Here is a 19,410-nt window from a genome sequence, read left to right on the forward strand (position 1 = left end):
TGACTGAGCAAGCTTTCATGCTGTAGGCTTTAACATTATGAGCGTCTTCGTGGCTTTAGCACAGTAATGTGATAACTAGCATTCTTAGGTATTGGCTTCCTAAAACCCATCTAAACATTAATTTGTTGAGTAAGTAAGCTTCCTGATACCTAGCAGGGGAAGAACTCGATCACTGGAAATCTCCCATGTGCTCTCCAGTAGCTGAAAGGTCAGATGTTAGAACAAAAAATGGTTCTCCTGCTCTTGGTCATTAAATTCTCACTGTTATATTGCAAGCAATGGAAGCAATTTTTATATATAAAGGCCAAATAAATTCTACAGCTGTTTAATATGTCAAGCTTAAGCAGATATGGTAAAAGTAGTCTTAGTAAGGTTTTCTTACTAGAGTAGTGTTTTGCTGTGCTCTTGTCTCTAGATGTGGAGAGTATTGCTACATGTAGACTGCAGACAGCAACTGGTTGCTGGTAACAAAGTACATGTTAAGAATTCTATTTGTAAGGGCAAACTTAGTCTTTCCAGAGCAAGTTTCACATTAACCTGTGAAGGTATGACTTGTTAATGTGTAATCCATTTTCTGTTACGAAGAAAACTTTACTAGGACATAGACTTAAGGTGCTCATCTACTCAAACTATGCACGACTCGAACAGGTTATGCACGTTGGACTCCTGAGTTACCTTGTGGCCACCGTGACAGCACCAGAATGAATTACCTTTAAATAAATCACAACAAACTTTGGCCCGGGGGGGGGGGGTGGACACCAACAGTAGTGTGCTACCCTGCATCTTGTGTAGCTTAAAAAAACAGGTATTCATTGCTAACATCCTATTTGATACTTCCTGTTCTGTTGAGGACAAGATGGTTTCTTATGTTTGAAGATGTTCTCTCCGTCCCATAACGATAAGATAGGAAGCAATGCTATCTTTATAAAGGTAGTAGAGTGTTTCTTGTTTGTTGGGGGCAGGAGAGAAGAGGAGCAGCCTACAAGTTTATGTAAAAGTTCAGTTACAAAACATCACAACCCTTTCCTTCTGCTTTACCAGCAAGATCTTTTACTTTCCTGTAAAAAGTACAAATTCTTTCCCTTCTATCACACTATTTTAAACTTCAGGCTTCTCTTGGGAAGTCACATTGATGTATAGCACAGATTTTAAACCATCTCTTAAGCTTGTGCACTCTTCTGTTCATCTGACAAGGGAGTTTTAACACCATATACCTGCCATCGTTGCTTGGTCACTGAGTTGGCTATGTGTGTCTGAATTTGAATGAAGAATCCTCTCCCTTCTTTGCATCTGGTAGCCTCACCCTCCTGCATGAATACTGCCTTCGGGACGTGCTTGCAAATCTTCAGTAACTGGGTGGAGCCTAAACATTCCCAAGCTTTTTGGGTGAAGCGCCTAATGCGTGTTTCAGCTCAGGCTTCACAAAACAGTTTGGCAGGAAGTAATTTCTTCTCCCGGACTGGTGCTGGTTAGTTTCAGCATATCCCTCATCGCTCAAAACAGTGCTTCGATTTTTGTTACAAGCAGTAATATTTCACTATGCTGACTTTTATGTGAGCTATCCTAAACTGAATTCCAGGTGACAAATATTAAAATGTGGATCAATGTATTGTCTATAAATACTAATGCTGCTTACGTTACTCACCACGAGCAATGAGTTTTCTTTAACTGAATGGCAGAATATTTTGTTTTTTCGTAATGCTTTTTTCATTATTCTGTATTTTCTAGCCTTTGAAGCACCAGAAGACAAAGATAGTAAAAATTCATGGCTTAACATTTTAATTTCAGCTCCCAAGATAACATTAGGAGTACAAATCCTTAATATGCTAGAGAAACTGTGTGGCAGCTGACTCTTAGATGAATTCTTAGTTCTCCACAGTTAAAATTTGAAGACTTCAACCGTCTACTACATATATAAATAACAAGTGAACACCGTTGAACATAAATATTGGCGCTACAAAATGGTACAGTGGGAATTGACTCATGTGACTTACCTGACAGTTACCAAACTCCATTTTCTATTTTCCTTGTCAGAGGGAAACACTTCAAGCAGTGAAAAGCAGGAATCACTGCACTGTGATATATGAAGAACCATTTTAAACAAAATGCAATTAAGAGCTATTATCTATCAGCTACCTTTATAAAGTGCTGAGATGGTTTAATTAAATTAACTAAAAGAAAAAGGTGGTAGTTGCTGAATGTTACATAGTTGGAAAAGTTTGTTTACATATTCTAAACATATCTCCACCGGACTGGGGGGAGGGAAGGGGGATTAAAATTAAAAGCAGTGTTTAAGTATGCAAAATGTTTACTATGTATGCAAATGGGACCTTGATTAGTGACAGATCATGTGCAAATTGACAATACTTCAATTTATTTTTGAATGGCAATATAGATTGTCGAGGTTGTGTATAATTATAATAAATATATAAACCGCTACTTGAACCATAAATGACCACCTGAGACCTAATTTTTACCTCAGTGTTCTTAAAAGAAGCTTTGCCTTATTTCTCGGATGTATCTAATGCACATTTGTCGAGAAGACCCCAGGTAAGAGCTAACAGGTTTTTGCCTCACCCTGTCCTGCTTGCTTAGGTAGGGCTTCTCTCACACATCCAAGTTGCTGCAGCCTCACTGCTGGGCTTTACCACGCAACTCTAAACACTGCAACTCTTCACCCGCTGGAGCCCAAATGTGCTGCTGCTGTGGGGAATTGCACAACATTGTCATTTTCACATCTGAAATCACATTTGTGCATTTGGATGAGCACAGCTTACCATATCTCAGGTAATTCCCCTTTCACTGAATAATTTACTGCAACATCTGAACAAGTTCCAAGTGTAACCTTCCTGGGTCTTGAACTGCTTGGGAAAGCCAATGGCTTCAGGCATTGTTGGTTCTCTAAGCAGAAAAGATACTGAAGCGCAGCAAAAAGGCAAGCAGTCTGGCACCTGCTTACTCCAGGAGTTCTTGCTGCATGTCTCAGCAGTGCAATGGGAATCCTTCTGTGCTCCACCAGCGTGCAATGACTGTAGGGTGTCGGCATAACCTATGGATAACCAACAGGATTCAGCATTTTGATACCCATCATCCTCAATACATTTTAGTTAAAATCTACATCAATCTGTTTCTTCCAGGTTTTACGTACTTGGACCTCAAGAAATAAGCTCTAATAAAATACTTCAATGATACTCATTGTACCAGCAAGGTTTGGGACTTAGGGGTGAAGAAAGGTCCTTGCTGTAAAACAAAAAAGACATTTATGGATGGCTGGATACTTGCACATATGTACGTATAAGGAAGGGTTTATGAAAAACTATGATCTAAAAATCAATTCCATGTGCTTAACAACTCTGCATGGGAGAAAACTCCTAACCTACTTTGTCATCTGAGCACCTCAGACAGCTGAATAGGCTGGTTTGCACTCCAGTATTTTTCAGAAATCAGTTTCCAGTTTAAGAATCTAAAAATCCACATTAAGACATCAAATGTTCAAGGGGGATTTATTTGATTTGGTCTATAGTGGGAAAAATTTATTCCCTAGTACAGAAAGTATGAAATATAATTTGATATCTAAATTTACTAAGTTGCCCAAGACTATAGTAGTTTTCTAATAATTTTACTATGATTTTATACCACAGGAAAATAGTATTTGCATTTGGCTTTGCTTGAAAGGAAACACAGATAGCCACAGTCTAATTTTCTGATTTATCACAATAATGCTTTTTCAAGATAAGCTACCTGAGTTCATAAAAGAGAAGCTGATTTTTTGGGGTAATTTCTTGCTACGTCATCTTGGCTATATAACAAGCCGTTAGATAACTATTTGTCTTCCTTTACATTGGTATCACGTCAGAAAAAAAACAAAACAAAACAAAAAACAAACAAAAAAAAAAAAAAACAGCACAATGACCAGTTTGCCAGAAAAAGGGCACTGAAAAACCCCATTTGTCTTAATATGCTGATCTAAATCCTTGGTAAACAACTGCTTATGCTCATTTAAACAATCCTTATGCTCAGGTGGCATTTTGTTTTTGTGGATAATGTCAATAAACCTATTTTAAAAGTCAAAGGGGCAGATGGCAAAGTATGAACTAGAAGAAAAAAAAAAGAAAAAATCTTTTACTAGGATTTCAGTCAGGCATACTAACTACAATGTAACTGACATTTTGTTGAGCAAACTTTATCACCCTCCTTACTTTATTATTTCAACTTGCAAAACTTTCCTCTATTGGTGACCATCACTTAGTGATCACAAGTGCTCTACAGTCAAGAGAATCACAGAAAATTCCTGTGGAAAGATATTTTGGAGGCCATCTAGTCCACCTAAGTCCTACAAGACAAAAATAAAACAGGTGTACTTGTCCTAACAAATAAGTATTTTGTTTTTCTTGAAAATGACAGACTTCATAATCTCAGGAGACAATTATAGTTAAAATGTAAATACATTTGAAAATGTAAATACGTACTCTGATGGTTCACGGAGAACACCAAAAACAAAAAGAAATAACTAAAAGTTCTTAAATATATTTTCTTGCTAAATGGGTTTCATAACTACTGTAAGGAACGGAGCATTAGCTGTTACTATCGTCACTGAGAACTAGATACACAGCCCCCAGCTCTGCTACAAAGCTCCAATCCAACTGTGAAGAAGTCTCAGTTTTGTCAGGCCTGTGTAGACCAATTTCTGTAAGGAAAACACTCGGTATGCATCTAGAACCTCTACTCCTTCCTGTATGTCTCTATTCTTTACTGTTGCACTGTTAAAGAATAGAAATGTTATTTCATTTTCAAAGGTATTCAGCTATGCATAAGGCACGTCATTGCCACTGAGAAGTTCGATGGAACAGGGAAGAAAGGGGAAAGGCAGCTATACAGTAAATCACATTAAGTTGCTTTTGTTCTTCAGCAGCGACATGGAGATCATTCTGTAGCCAATGCACCTACCAAGTAATGATAGCCACTGAGGTATGCAGTTACAAAGAAGGCTGTGAACAAATAAACATCGTCGGGAGTGGGGAAGTCAAACCAAGATCTGACCTCCAAGTACAGAAAACTAACATGTTGAGAGGGTGACTGAGGACCCTTGGACTGAGGACTGAACTTGCAGAGGACAGAATAAAAAAGCCACTTTCACAGTGATTTGAATCCTACTGGAGAACACTGATCCGTCACGTACTATGTTCCATACAGTGACAAAAATGGTAGAACTTAGAGGCAGGGCATCATCAGCTCTATTAGCAAAACATCCCAGCGATCTAATTGTTTCCATAACAATACAGGCATGACACCATCCTGGCTCTGATGTGAAGTCAGTTACTAATCTCAGGCTTGGTATCTTCAGAGGCAGGATTTGACTGCACCACACAAAGTCACAGATATGGTAACATCACTAAGACATGCAAAAGATAAGGGAGGAAAAAAGCTGCTGCTGGTGTAAGCGGTGGAATTGCACTGAGTAATGTCACTGCAGTACCAAGTGCTAGCATTGTAGCCCAGCAGTGTTAGCAAAAAGTGAATATTCACCTGGCTTTGATATTTTATCAAGTATTTTTGATATTTGATTTATATATGCAGCATAGTATTCCTGTAACCCAGGCTTAGGGATGTTGCTGCAGGGCCAGTAACACGATGGGAGGGTTCAAAGTTGGAATGTCCATAAAAATGTGTTAGTCACCGAAACAAAGCCTTATGACATACCAAGGTTTTTACTCAAACCACAGTATATCTAACAGCTAGTATTTCAGAAACAACCATTCTTTGCAAAAAGTAATTTTTCTTTCACTTACATTACAAATAACTGCCCTCCACCCACACCCCTCAGCTAAGGAAAAAAACGTTGTCAGTTTTACAGATGAGTAAACTAAATCACGTGGCTGACAAGTTTGACCTGTTTCTTAAAGATATGGATTTAAATAAAAATACTTGTTTGAAATAAATGGATTTTTCACTAGCATAGGAGCAGGGTAGAAGAGAAAAGAAAAAAGCCTGCTCTATTTTTTTCTGGATCATCATGGCAGCGGCAGGGTCAATTATGAGACGAAGAAGCTTGGAGTTCTCTTTTCTGTCTGAAAGAGATACTGTCCCTAGAGAAGTTACCATCAGATAGGCAAACGAGAATCACAGCCCTCTCATCTGTGAGTAAAGCATCAAAAATTACACAGCTCTTGAGATACCTGTTCAACTCCCAGTCTTGGCTCCTGCAGTCTGACATCTGCATTCACACGTTCCCTCTGAACATGCTTTAGAGAGAAACGTCATTCTCCCGAGCAGCTGCATGAGAGGAATCTGAAGTGGAAAAAGGTTTAAAAAAAAAAAAAAGAAAAAATATCTTGGGCTACTGGAAAGAAAAACAGAGACTGTACTGTAACAATGCTACTGCTTGTCAGCCTTAAGCAATAAAGAATCACGGGCATGAACATGCCATGGAAAGTTCTCAAGGAAAACCAGTCTGGTCTCTTAGTGGCAGGACAGAGTATCAGGGAGGAGAGCTATGAGCTCAATAATTAAAGCTCAGCAGAGGCTTTTGTTTAAGAAAGGACTTTCAAAGGAAAGCCTACATACAGCTCCACGTATATTCCAACTTGAGTCACACTGCAGGGATAACCAGGACAGTTTTAAACTCCCTCGTTCAGGCACTGGTTTAGTCACATCAGCACAAAGCTCAACAGAGGCTTACTAATTCTGGCCTAACCTCAGGCTCTGCTGAAAACCAGACACGTGTTGTTGTACAGGTAGTGGTGCAAATGTGAAGCTGTTTGGTCAAAGTATTCCTGAGTCTGAAACGCACAGAAAAATAAGGAATCTGACAGTATGTGAATTTTACTGGAAAATAAATAAGTAAATACATACATAAATTCTTCTTCTTCCTGTGAGTAAGGCTATATACCGTTGAGCTAGAAATGTCACAGAAGAAATGTAACTTCATGATTTTTAAGAATTTTAAACCTCAACCTAGGAATCAATTTAAACCTCTCACGAAGCAATACCACTTCTCGAATTTCAGCAGAATTACAGTTGCTTATGTTTAGATCTGAACGTAGCCCATTACAGTTTCTGCTCTTACAAAGCAATGTCCTATGCTTACTTCAGAAGAGTTGCATTGTTCAAGCAGGAACTGATATATTCTCAGTCAAGGTGGTGGACAAAAACTGCACGCATTAGGCAATGATTTGTTCTACTGATAAAACTGATGGGTATCTTACTCTCTTTTTTTGCTAGGCTCTCTTAGAGGAAGCTGAGCATGTTACAGCCGGGCAAGCCTCTGCAGTTACACAAATGTTGCAGGCTGTTTCAGATCCCAGGAATACAGTGACAGCATTTCAGATCATTTACTCACTCAGAAAACTTCTGTGCTTCATGCGATAACATCTGATGGTTCAGCGTAAGATCTAAGTGTTGTTCATAGCCCAAATAAATACAGCTAATAATATCATGGTGTGTATGACTGGTACGTACGTTTCCTTCTACAATTTAGGTAGCTTTACTGCTAAAGACTGTAAACGTCAGGGTAAATCTACTCATTCTCTTTTGATAGAAGAACAAAACAAACAACATTCTACAGAGGCAGATGATTAACTTCTTTTCTTGCTTCCCTTTTTTTTTTTTTTTTCTTTTCATGTCCAGGAAGTCTTAAAAGGTGATCTATACTCAATAGGTTGCATTTTTGCTAACTTGAAAAACTGCTCGGATAGGAATGCTCCCTTTATCATCAAAAGCATTGCTTACTATGTTTCTGTCTTCTTCATGGAGGCGTTGAAGTGCAGTTGAAAATCCAGTTGCTTCCTATTCAGCAATCTTTTTGCATCCTATGAAACATGCAAAATCTGCTTTCAGGAAGCTCAGTTCACAAGTAAGCGCAATGATCCACGTTCTGAAAACATATATAAGGACAGATGGTAATTAGAAAAAGGATTAAAGTATGACATAAGACAGTAGTTACTCTCATGACTGTTGTGTAACTCCGTATAGCTTGGAAACATCATTAACAAAGGAATTGTGCCTAAGGGAGCAGTCTGTGTTTGCAAATGGAACTAGCTGTCAACACGGGCAGCTACACCCACTGCTGGCAATTGAGTATTCAACAAGGAAGACCAAAGAAACCTCTAGCGAACATCTAAATAAACTAATATGTTAGGCAGTATATCTGGAGGGGGGAAATGATGCTGCATCATGCAAGGATAAAAACAACAGAATAATGAATCCTCAGATACACTCGGTATATGCTTCAGCCAATAGGTGTATCCGTGGACCTGCATCTCCAGCATACCATGGCACTCAGCTGTCAAGAGAAAAGAGAAAGAAAACACGAGAGGAAAAGGTTTACAGAGCCGAAGACAAATGGCTGAAGTTCCACCTGTGTATCAGCAGCAGGCTAGTGTCACCTTTGGACATTGGGATGCTCAAGATCCCAAGACAAAGAAATTGGGAGACCAAAGCCTTTCCAAGAATAAAATGCATTTGCAAAAAAATGACGCTGCGGTGTTCCTCCCAGAGCATTTTGGCATGCTGAATTAAGCACAGATAAATCTGAGGTAGAATGAGGTGATGACCATACCCTTGTATAAGCCAAAAATTAAAAGGTTGGGTTTTTGTTTTCTTTGTGTGGTGTTTTGGTTGCTTTTGTTTTCTAGATTATCTTCTGAGTCATAGGAAAACACTTCAAGTTTTCTGGACAGTTTATAAGTTAGAAAACAAAACAAATTTATGGACAGTGAAGGCATGGATAATAACCATAAGGTCGTACACTCTGAATCACACATAGAAAACAAAACTTTCAATGAGATTTGCTCCAGCATAATGGGGATACAGAGGTTTTGTTCTCACAAATTTTGGCCCGGTGCCTTTTAAGATAAATCATGAAAGTAACAATATTTTCTTATGCTGATCTGTGAGATGTTGTTATTGCAGCTCTTACATTAATGTGTTTAACACGAGAAGCACAATGTGAAGACTGCAGACCACTGTGCACAGCAAACATCCAGCAAGTATGTTCCATAATTAATGATCATGCTGTTGAAATGCCAGACTCAAACAACTATCCATTAATGAAATGTTACTGACAGAAACTTTGCTTTTCACTGCTCAAGTTTTCATCAGACAGACAATTCTCAACAAGAGAAGGGTTTCTCAGGCAAAGCTCAGTTCTCTTATTGAAAGGTTAACTCTGAAAGTATTTGTGTGGGTGGGCAGTGAAACAGAATAAAATTTGCATTTGATAAAATTTGATATGCTTTGGGGTAACTCATAACTCTCTTCAGTGAAAGAGAGAGGAGCATCCAAATCTCCATGATCACATACTTTTCCCCAAATAAAATAAACGAATAAAAAATGCACAACAAAAAGCATTACAATCCTAAGTTGGATTTGATTCACTTCTAATTTTCTGGTAAATCAGTCCCTTCCTTCCAGCATTGTCATCCAGAGCGGAGGATATGGGAGAACAACTGCCTGTGTGGTGTCACCGAGGCAGCAACTGGAAGGGGCTCTTGTTTCACAGAGCAGTCATGCTAAATACGAAAACAAAATATGCCTTCCAGTGCTATTATACTGCTAAATACCTCACTACGGTTCTGTGGCTGTACAACTACAAAACTTCAGGTTTTAAGAATAAGTCCCTCTTCTTGACACTTGTGACTCGGTTCCCAGTGAAGAAGTCTCGCAGAACTGCGTTTCCTTTATCACGCTGCTAATGCTCGCAGGCAGACTTGTAGGACAGGCCCCGGTGCCTGCATCGCCTCGCTTGCCCTTCTTGGCTTCAGCAGCTCACAGAGCAACACGCTCCTGCACAAGCATGCTGCCCATGAGCTCACTCCCCGGCAGCTCACCGCAATCTCTTGTGCATATGCCTGCGAAGCTGAGGCATCATTCACTCTGACATTCGGAATATAAAGTTAACACTTCAAAGCAGGACCTGACAGGGATCCTTTCAACACCTTCCTGTGCCACACCTTAATTGTCTTAAGAGAGCAAATGGTGCATTATGTGGTTTGTTTCCTTTCCTTCTTCCCTTCACCTGAGAACATGTTATTTCTAGCATTCTTGCATACTAAAGCAGTCATAAATGAGAGGAGTTATGCAAACTTTAAAAAATTAAATCTGAAGTTAACGAAGAACTCATCAAAATTTGCCATGTGGTCTAAACGAGCTTTCTTCAGAAGCACAGCCACCGTTCTTCAAGGTGTGAAGGGAGGTGCCACTGAGTCATCCTCCAAACTATTTGGACCTTCTTGGGTGAGAGAATAATAGCTAGGAAAATACTGTTAATGGACAATAGACATCACCAAAACGCAAAGGGTTAGCTTGACTATCTCTGTATTACACCAGCATAATGAAGCTTTTTAGAGTAATCTTCGTCTATAGCACCACTAAATAAATACAGGAGTACCAGAAAGGAACAGATTCAACAGAGAACAACTCAGCAATGTAGAGTGCAATGTTTCTATGAACAAACAGATCTTCTGCAGTTTCTAATCATTTTACCGACTTGTCTTTCTTAGTCGGAGAAGAAAGAGCATGAAACTAAACTGACCTGTACAGATTTATGTAAACATGGACAGGTATTAGCCTAACCCTAGTCACAACCCAGACTGAAAAGAACTACAAATTGCAGGCAGTGTATTTCTTTCACTGTGGAAATATCCGCCCATTGTTACCAAAACTGAGCATCTATTTTGGCTCCAAACTTAAAGCAGAGCAAAACAAAGAACAAAGACTGGCACTTCTCTGAGGCAATAAAATGGAGGGGGAAAAAAATCAGAGGTTACTATCTAAATGACTCCACCTCTCCGTTTTTTTCAAATACAGAGATTATTGAAGCAGTTATCTAAGCTGCTGAAACTTGGGGAAGCCTCAAAAAACTACTAAAAAATAATATTGCAATGCTATTTTTAAAATGATATTTTAATGGGATGACCTGAGATATGGATGGATTAATATGACATCAGTGCAGACCAAAGTAGAAGACACGAAAGAGACGAAGGGTACTGGCACAACAAACTGCAGCTGCACGGTGTCACACAAACGGCATCAGACACACTGGGCGTGCTTGGGCAGAAGTTTCAAAATACAAACCAAACACAACACCACATCCTGACACCTCTGAAAGGCAGAGGACCTGGCACCACCTGGCATTTTTGTTAAAACACAATGGTAGTGAGTTTTGTTTTAGCAGAAAAGAAACACAGAACAAAATGGCTTGGAGCCAAAGTTAGGTATGTTCGCTCCAGCACAAATGCACGCATTTAAAGTGGGGGTAATTAACTACTGAGACAACCTAGCTAAAGGCAAGGCAGAGTCATTGTCACTTGACATGTTTGACATGGAAATAGGATCCCTGGAGATGGAACTGCAGAGCTGTGGGCCTCTCAGTCAAACACACCACCAGTACTCCTCCTTCTCTGCTGTGTAGAAAACGATGTAGTTTGAGTACTTCTCGTGGCAGCTGCAGCAGAGTAGCAGGGAGAGGTTTCTCTCTTAAACAAATTGGCTCGAACATATTTTACAGTACCATATGTCTGTCAAAAGGCTGGTATAAACTTTGAATCCCAAAGGACAAATATCATGTAATCATTAATCCAGAAACCCTAACCCAATTAATTTTATTGTCAAGTCTGTGAAGCATGATGACGACCACATCAATCAGAAGTGCCATGGATAAAAGAAGGTCACACAATAAGGTTGGGGGGAACTCCAAACTGGGATTCAGATGTGCCACTGGGGTAGGGCAAAAGGTCCGCAAGAGACAGAATCGAATTTAGAAACAGTTAGTGTTCTTCTGTGACCACAAGGAGAAATATTACAGAGTGTAGCGTCAGCGTGAGAAAATTCAGCAGAGGAAAGGAAACTGCAGATGAACCAAAGCCCCTGCCATTCATAAACAGAGCCCGAGAGTTCTCAGAAGACAAACCTTTGGAGATGCAGCCTGCACACAGCTGAGTTTCTCTGGGCACCGGTCTCTCACACCACATCTTTTAGAGCACCCACGACCATGTGAAAGATGCCATTTGGCATTCAGGTGGTGCAGAAGAAGCACGCAGGTGAGCTCACACCAAAGGCTGGGGGGATGGATACTTCTCAAATCTGGGCCCAAGCCAGGTAATTTTTACCCGGGCCACCACCGCCCTGATAGGGAGATGAGAGGCGGAGGGTATTTATGCACAGGATGCAGGCTGTGACACACCATTTACCAAGGACCTGAGAGAGGTCTGGGAGCCTTTCAATTTTCTAGCATACACACATCCAGCAGGCACAGAGAAGAGACAGCAGCTGGAGTATGCCTGGGCAAGAACGAGTAGGCTTAAGATGACTACATATATATATACACACAAATAGAGAAGAATATTTAAACCTTTCAGAACAGTGAGTTCTGAAAGAGCCTTTACAACAACTGCAAGATCTCGTACTTTTAAGACAAAGCGCGGACAGTTTCTGAAATATGCCAGAATGGCCTGCAGCAGCAAATTGTATGATACTGGAGCCTCATTGCGGCCCAATGCATAAACACAGTTAATAAAAAACAATGAATAGGAGGAGTTGTTTTCATTTAACAATTTCTATGGTGCTCAAATTACAAAGACACATGCAAAGCAGCCTTAAAATTAATTTGCTTGGCTAAAGAAATCAAGTCTTGGCAGCAGCATCGCAAGGGTGGTGACAGCAAGGGGCAAGGGGAAGGGATACATCTGTGAAGCCACTGGCTCCCTCATTCAAACTTCACCTCTTGGAGCAAGGAAGAAGCCTTTGAAACAACACTATTTAATTTTTTTGAAATTCTCCAACTACCCTTCACTTTTGGTTCCTGTCACAAAATTGACCCATTGCATTTAAGGTGCAGTGGGATATGATTTGCTGGAGCTATGTTCTGTAGAAAACAATGAGCCAAATTCAACTTGGAAATAACACTTGAAAGAGAAAAGTGTAAAACAAGTGGTTGTTTGTGTGTGTTTTTGTTTGTTTTAGTGCTGGACGGAAAATACAAGCCGCAGTGGATGGATCATTACATGCTTACAGTTCATCATTTACCCAGGGTATACAAGGAATGCTGTTGAACAGAGAGCCGACTATTACCAGGTACCACACTAGCAGATGCATCTGACAACCCTTCCCTGCATCTGTCGAAAGCAGCATAAGAAATAAATATGTACATGTCTCAGATTTGTAAAACTATCAGTGTCATGGAGCTTGCTGCCAAGGCGCAAGCAAAGCTGCGGAACAGCTAAGGATGACAGATTGTCACTTGTCAACTGTAACTTTATGCCCTGTGGTCAAGCACTCCGAGAGTGCTCCCAGTGTTGGTGCATAAACATGTTTATTTTGCAAACACATAATCTGACCTGTATGAACCCCACGACTGTATCCGTATATCCTTTAACACTGCTTTCCAAATCTACTGACTGCTTCCAGGCTTAGAAGTAACTCTTTCCTATTTAAATGGCTTGTTAAAATTAAGAGCTACAACCGAAAATCAAACGCTTTTTTTTTTTTTAATCAAGAAAATTAAAATGGAGAAAGTATGCTAAAAAGTTTGTTCTGGTTCTGATGCAGCAAAATCTTGTGTATTCTTCATGTCTGAAATAAATAGGAAAACAGGCTCAATTTGATCATCCTCACTTCTGACTACGAAATTCACCACAGGAAAGGTCTAATTGCTAGCTGCTCACAGCCTCCACCAGCAGACAGAAATACAACTGCACAATGCACACACTATTGGTTATGGGCGAGTATACTGGAACCAGCGGCCAGCCCAACATAAAAAGCGACCTTGGATCATGCTGTTTGCATGACATATGAAGCCTTTTGCATATACCTGATTGCACATCAGTGGGAAACAAAGCAGGCCTGAACCACAGAGCCCTTCATCTTTTGCCTGTCTTTTTTTCATGACAAGGAGATGACACAAACTAACCCATCTGGAGACTGCACGTAAGAGCAAGGCGAGGACTACTGAGAATACTATTCTCCCGTCAGCCTACAAAACACTAGCCACATGGACACTTGTGTAACCTACTGACACTGCACCTCTGCCATTTCGCTCAAGGACAGAGTTGATTTGCATCATTTGTGATTCACCCAGATGAATTTCAATAGCAAAGGCAATTATCCATGCTCGTAAAATTAGCCCATGTAGCCAAAAGACCGCAGGTTGAAAATACCCATTTTCCCTGCCTGGTGCCGTACGCAGGGAACAGTGCCCCAAGCCCCACGCAGTGCTCCGAACACGGGCTAAACCATCACCAGGGCTGCACCTGCGGGAGCGCTCATGACAGTTCTTGTTTGCCTTCCACCCAAAATCTCTTGTTGCTCCCTTACCCACCCTCCAGGGGAAGGCTGGGAGAGCTCCAGTGGCTTTGGAAGGTTACAGGGACACCTGCATGAAGCTGAATGGCTAGAAGGGAGAAACAGTTCCCATCTTTCTCCCAGTTTGTGTTCTGAGTACTCTGGTTGTGCTTTTGATCATCCTTCTTGCTCAGTTCCTCTTCTCACTCTTGTTGCTGAACAGAGCTCTCCCCTGACGGAGGGCCCTCGAACTCTTCCCTTTCTGTTCATGCAGGAATGCTGAAAGAGGGCCTGCATGTCCTATTTAAAGGGAGTTCTGCTACTGTGCTAACACTATTTTAAAGAGACCTTATGTTAGCGTTCTTTTCAACACTTGAGGATGGAGAACAAGATTAGATATGCATTTGTTCCCTGATAAAAAGAGCTAGCAAGGGATTTATTACATCACTAGCTCTTCCTGCAAGCTTGGCTTACACCAGAGGCTGACCCCTGTGGTCAAAAATTCAACTCAACAGCAGAATAGCGATTCAAGTTCCTTTTTAGTCAGACAGAGCAAAGTATCATTTCACTGGCTTGTTGCCAGCTCGACAATTACTGGTGGAGAAGTTAGCCACTCGCTCGAAGTCCAAAGACTCTCTGGCTCCCCTTTTAATGGGGACTACACGACATGAAAGAGAAAGAAGCCAAACCAAACAATGACATCTACCTCCCAATCTTATGCAAGAAACGCGATCATCTTCAGAAGACTTCCTACTTACAACCTCCTAACTACCACGCAACCCCAGCTACACACTGTGCAGCAGAACTTCAGAGAAAGCAGAGCCTGTGCCCTACAGCACGTACACTTTTCCAGCCACAGTGGCTAACATTACAAGTTATTACCTCTACCTACAAATTTTGTCTTCTGTATAGTCATGCAGCATATCTCGAATGCTGTTCATTAGCTATGTAGTTTGCCCCGACATCAGTGTGTATCAGTCATATTTTTGACACATGACTTCACTCTCACAACTTTTCTCATCACTGCTCAGATTAAAAATTTAGCAATGAAAGTAAACTGAAAGTCTTATTTTTGCTAATCTTCCAGCCTAATTACTCAAACCACTGATGACAGCTAATGTTGCACAGCTCCACAAACCAGACCTATTTAATCAGTCACACGGCTTCCTTTTTTACATTTAAGGATTCTCCACAACTGACACAGGCACTTATCTGTAATTATCAGGGACCCATTTTACATCCATTAAGGAGTGGATGACTCCCTGCAACTTCCAGAGCAGCCTCCTTCTCTGAACTGGAAAGTGCAGCTTGATTATAAGCCACCTCCATATTTATTCCAACAAGGAAAGCTGGCAGGCAGCGGGTGAACTGTTAGGGTTTACAGTCAACAAGCTGGCAAACACTGGTGAAGGTGAAGTGCCAAAGCAGTGCATCTGCTTGTAGCGCGGATGCTGGCCTGCCCTAGCCAGAGTAAATCTCTGGGAGAGCTCACTCCCCTGGTACAGAAGCACCCAGTGAAGTCATTCAAGGGGTGGAGTCATTCAGAGGGCAGGCTAATCCACAACACAAACAACAAAAAAGCTTTTTTCCAGCCAAAACCAATTCCTAGATCTGCTTCACTGGGCAGCCACATGCACAGTCCTGCCACTGAACTGATGAAGAAACAGAGGCTGGAAACAAATTGTAACGCCTGCTTCAGCCAGCTTAAGCAGCGCTGCATCTGAGTGTCAGCAACTGAACTACCATTTGGAAATAAGAAATAGAGGAGCAAAGAGCTTCTCCAAAACTGGGGAAAACTTATTCTGTGCAAGGCACCTGCACCAGATCACAACACTGCTTAAGTCTGAATATTGTTTGAAGGCATACTTTCCCGAAGATGAATTTGATTTTAATAGAGTAGCTAGGAATAGAAAAAGGAATAGAAAAAATGAGAATGTAAACCAACTGCTCAGGTAATAGAGCCTGAAGATGCTTCCTCACATTTTAAGTTCACCTTAAAGAAAGAAAATTCATCAGTCATACCTGCAACAGGTAAAAGCAGCTAGTCCGTAAACACAAATTTATTGTAAGAAGCTTATTCTGTTTTATGTCAGACAATGAAGTGCTGTTGACCAGGTATAATTGCTACTGTGACATAATAAACAAAGGCTAAATGAAGGAGCCAAAGGACACAGGCAATACGAGAATCTTTCTCTCTGCACAGCTAGAGGATTTTATCTTATACCCTACGTAAAGCAAGGGCACTCAGTAGTTTTAAATTCCCATGTGAAAACAGCACTTACCAGCCAACTCTGCAGCACAACCAAAGGGAAAGAGCACAGGGCTCTTCCCACAGCTTAGCCTCATCTCACCCCTTTCTCACAGAGGGTGCACAGCAACATCCGCACATCCCAGACAGCTGCTGCTGCCCCACCTTCCCTCTTGCTCCCATTCTGCACTCCTGCCCCCTCTAAGGCACTGGCACTACTGCTTGCACAAGCACACTGAACAAATTCAGCAAAACCTAACCCTGCTGAAAGAGAACCATTTTTTTGCTGCTTCAGCTTCTTGGAACAGCTTGACAGCCAGCTAAAAAAACATCACAGCCAGCAGAAGAGAGAAGATGGGAGACAATGGCAGCCCTGAATAAACTCAAGCCAAGCTAACATGAACCAGCAGCCTTCGAAAGGATGAGTTTGTTATTAAGATGTAGGCTTGGAGGTCTGCCAACAGCTGTGACACTCAGGGCTCTGCCTAATAATGCATTCTTGCCTCAGGTTAAAGAAAGATTTATGTCAAGAAAGAAGAGCTTGCTAAGCACAGGTGATGGAATGAGATTCACTCCCGATTTTCTTGACCCATATTTTTTTTAAACTCCAATCAAACTCACCGTTCTGAAGTTATTTTGGCAGAAATGCAGTTGGAAGTAGTATTTTTGGAAAATAAGCCAATGTAGCTAGGAATTAAACCCACAAATGGATTAACCCACCTGCTCTGTCTTTGCCTCTCAGTTCTGCATGTACTCAACACTCATCACTTTCTTCCCTCATCTCTTCTGGTTGTAGAAGACAATATAAGAGAAATATTCTAGTAAGAATTAGAAGAAAAACAAACAAACAAACAAAAAAAACCACCACAGTAAGGTTGGCATAATTCCTATCAGAGGAACAGATTAACAGAAGCAGGATTTACAATACCTTTGAATAAGGTTAAAAAAAAAAAAAAAGAGGAATTTGGTTGTAAAAGCGTGGCTTGAAGCTGCAGGCAGCACTGAGAGATTAGAAATAAGCTGAGAACAAAGATGCCAGCAGAATAGTTATGGAATCAGTGAGCAGTCCCAGATCTACCTTAAGCACTTTCATCCCTTTCATCCTAAGAAACCAAAATATGAAGAGAAATCTGACAGCAAGTAAAACAACCAAAACTAAATAATGAAACAAGTCTGCTCTCCTTTTTGTGCCATTCCCTTTCTGAATGAATGTTTCCAAAAAGCTACCCATCCGTAGCTTAGATTCTACAGCATTAAAGGTAATTTAAAATCTCTCTGGCTCTACTTTCAAAACCATGTGACCCCGACAATTTTATAACCAAGCTCTAACCCAGCAAGAATGTTAAATTTGATTATGTAAATGAAGATGTGTAATGATCAGAGAGCAACATTTTGTCACACTAAGTGTGACAAAAAGAAACAAACATATTGTTATTCCAGTTACGTGTCTCATAAATCAAAGGCTAGAAAAACAGTAAGGTCTTTGGAGGAAAGAAGCTACAGAGAATTAAAGGAAAGGGATATGTCTCTTAAAGGACGTCATAACAAGGTGATAAAACCTGCTGTTTTAAGGGAAGCAGTCACTTATAAAAGAATTATGATCAGTACAAATATGAGAATGCTGAGCTGGTCCCTTGGTAGAAAAGATTGTCTCAGAGAGTTCTCACTGCTAAACGTTTCACTACACAAGATGATTACACACCCAAGTACCCTACTTCCACTCCCAGACCGTGAGAAAAGCACATTTCATTGACTCCTGCTAGGAGCAAAGCAAGAAGCCCTCCTCTCCCTGGCTGGGAAGTTTACTTCTGTGCAGAGTCCCTTCTCTGCCTGGTGCGTTGACAGCTCCCCCTCCTGTTCTGATCTACTTTAACTATCTTTCAGAGTATATGCATACTTCCCATCAGTAAGAAACTGCTGTATCTGCTGAGAAAGGCCAATCTATATTATAAGCCTTCATATATGCAGGTCAAAATGCCATATACACATTGCATAAGAGAAATACAACCTGCTGATGGACAGTGGTGTTTCAATATAAAAATACCTCCTCTTTGCTTTTATTAGTGTCCATATTTAAGTTTGCTTTCAATAATGTCTATATTCTATATGATGCAGGATAGAAACCACCCAAGGAGCAAATTTTAGTCAGAGAGAATCGCCACTGTCAGCTCACTGCTGCACGGTACCCTTGGTTATAAACTAGTTACCATCTTACACTGTGTTTATGTTGAAGCTATGCCACCATCCCAGTAAGTTAGTTTGGCATTACAGCCCCCAAATCAGGGGATCATGCACGGGGTTTTACAAACAGAAAACAAAATTCAACGCAGACCTTTTAACTGCTCAGCATGTGCTCCGACAGCTCGCTGCGTGCAGCAGTACTACCGGCACGCCTGGCAGCCTGCAGAACCTCAGCGGCCCGAGGTTCTTCAGCTATTTCGAGCACTGGGACAGGCTGCCCAGGCTGCTCCAACTGATGGAGTTCGAGCAGCGTTAGGACACCGCTCTCAGCCATGGAGTCTGATTTTAGGGTGGTCCTGTGTGGAGCCAGGAGTTGGACTCCGATCCTTGTGGATCCCTTCAAACTGTGGATATTTCGTGGTTCTGGGAGAGAACAGAGCAGGGCAGCTCGGTGTGAGGGGCGAGCACGAGCCGAAGGCTCCCCGCAGGGCCGCTCAAAGCCCCTCACGCAGCGCCTCACAGCCCCTTCCCTCAGGGCGCTCCTGAGGTAACGCCACCAACGGCCGGCCCCACAGGGCGCACGCGCGCGCCCATCGCCTCCTAACGGCTGCCTGGGGATGCGCGACCCTCCGCGCATGCGGGCGGCCCGCGTGACGTCACTGCGCCGAGCGGGGCGGGGCGGGGCGGGAGGGCCGGGGCGCGAT

At 41.4% G+C, this 19,410-nt stretch overlaps 1 long non-coding RNA gene across 1 annotated transcript; it reads right to left on the minus strand.

Annotated features, from left to right (window-relative positions):
- Positions 1-821: 821 nt before the first annotated feature.
- Positions 822-19,314, minus strand: LOC106042437 (uncharacterized). Its single transcript, XR_001211108.3, has 4 exons — positions 18,858-19,314; positions 7,729-7,873; positions 6,177-6,288; positions 822-3,049 (listed from the first exon to the last, which is right to left on the minus strand). It is a non-coding gene; the product is annotated as an uncharacterized lncRNA (long non-coding RNA).
- Between the last annotated feature and the right edge of the window lie 96 nt (positions 19,315-19,410).

Source organism: Anser cygnoides, chromosome 4, assembly GCF_040182565.1.
Source record: "Anser cygnoides isolate HZ-2024a breed goose chromosome 4, Taihu_goose_T2T_genome, whole genome shotgun sequence".
In the NCBI taxonomy this organism is placed as follows: Eukaryota; Metazoa; Chordata; class Aves; order Anseriformes; family Anatidae; genus Anser; species Anser cygnoides.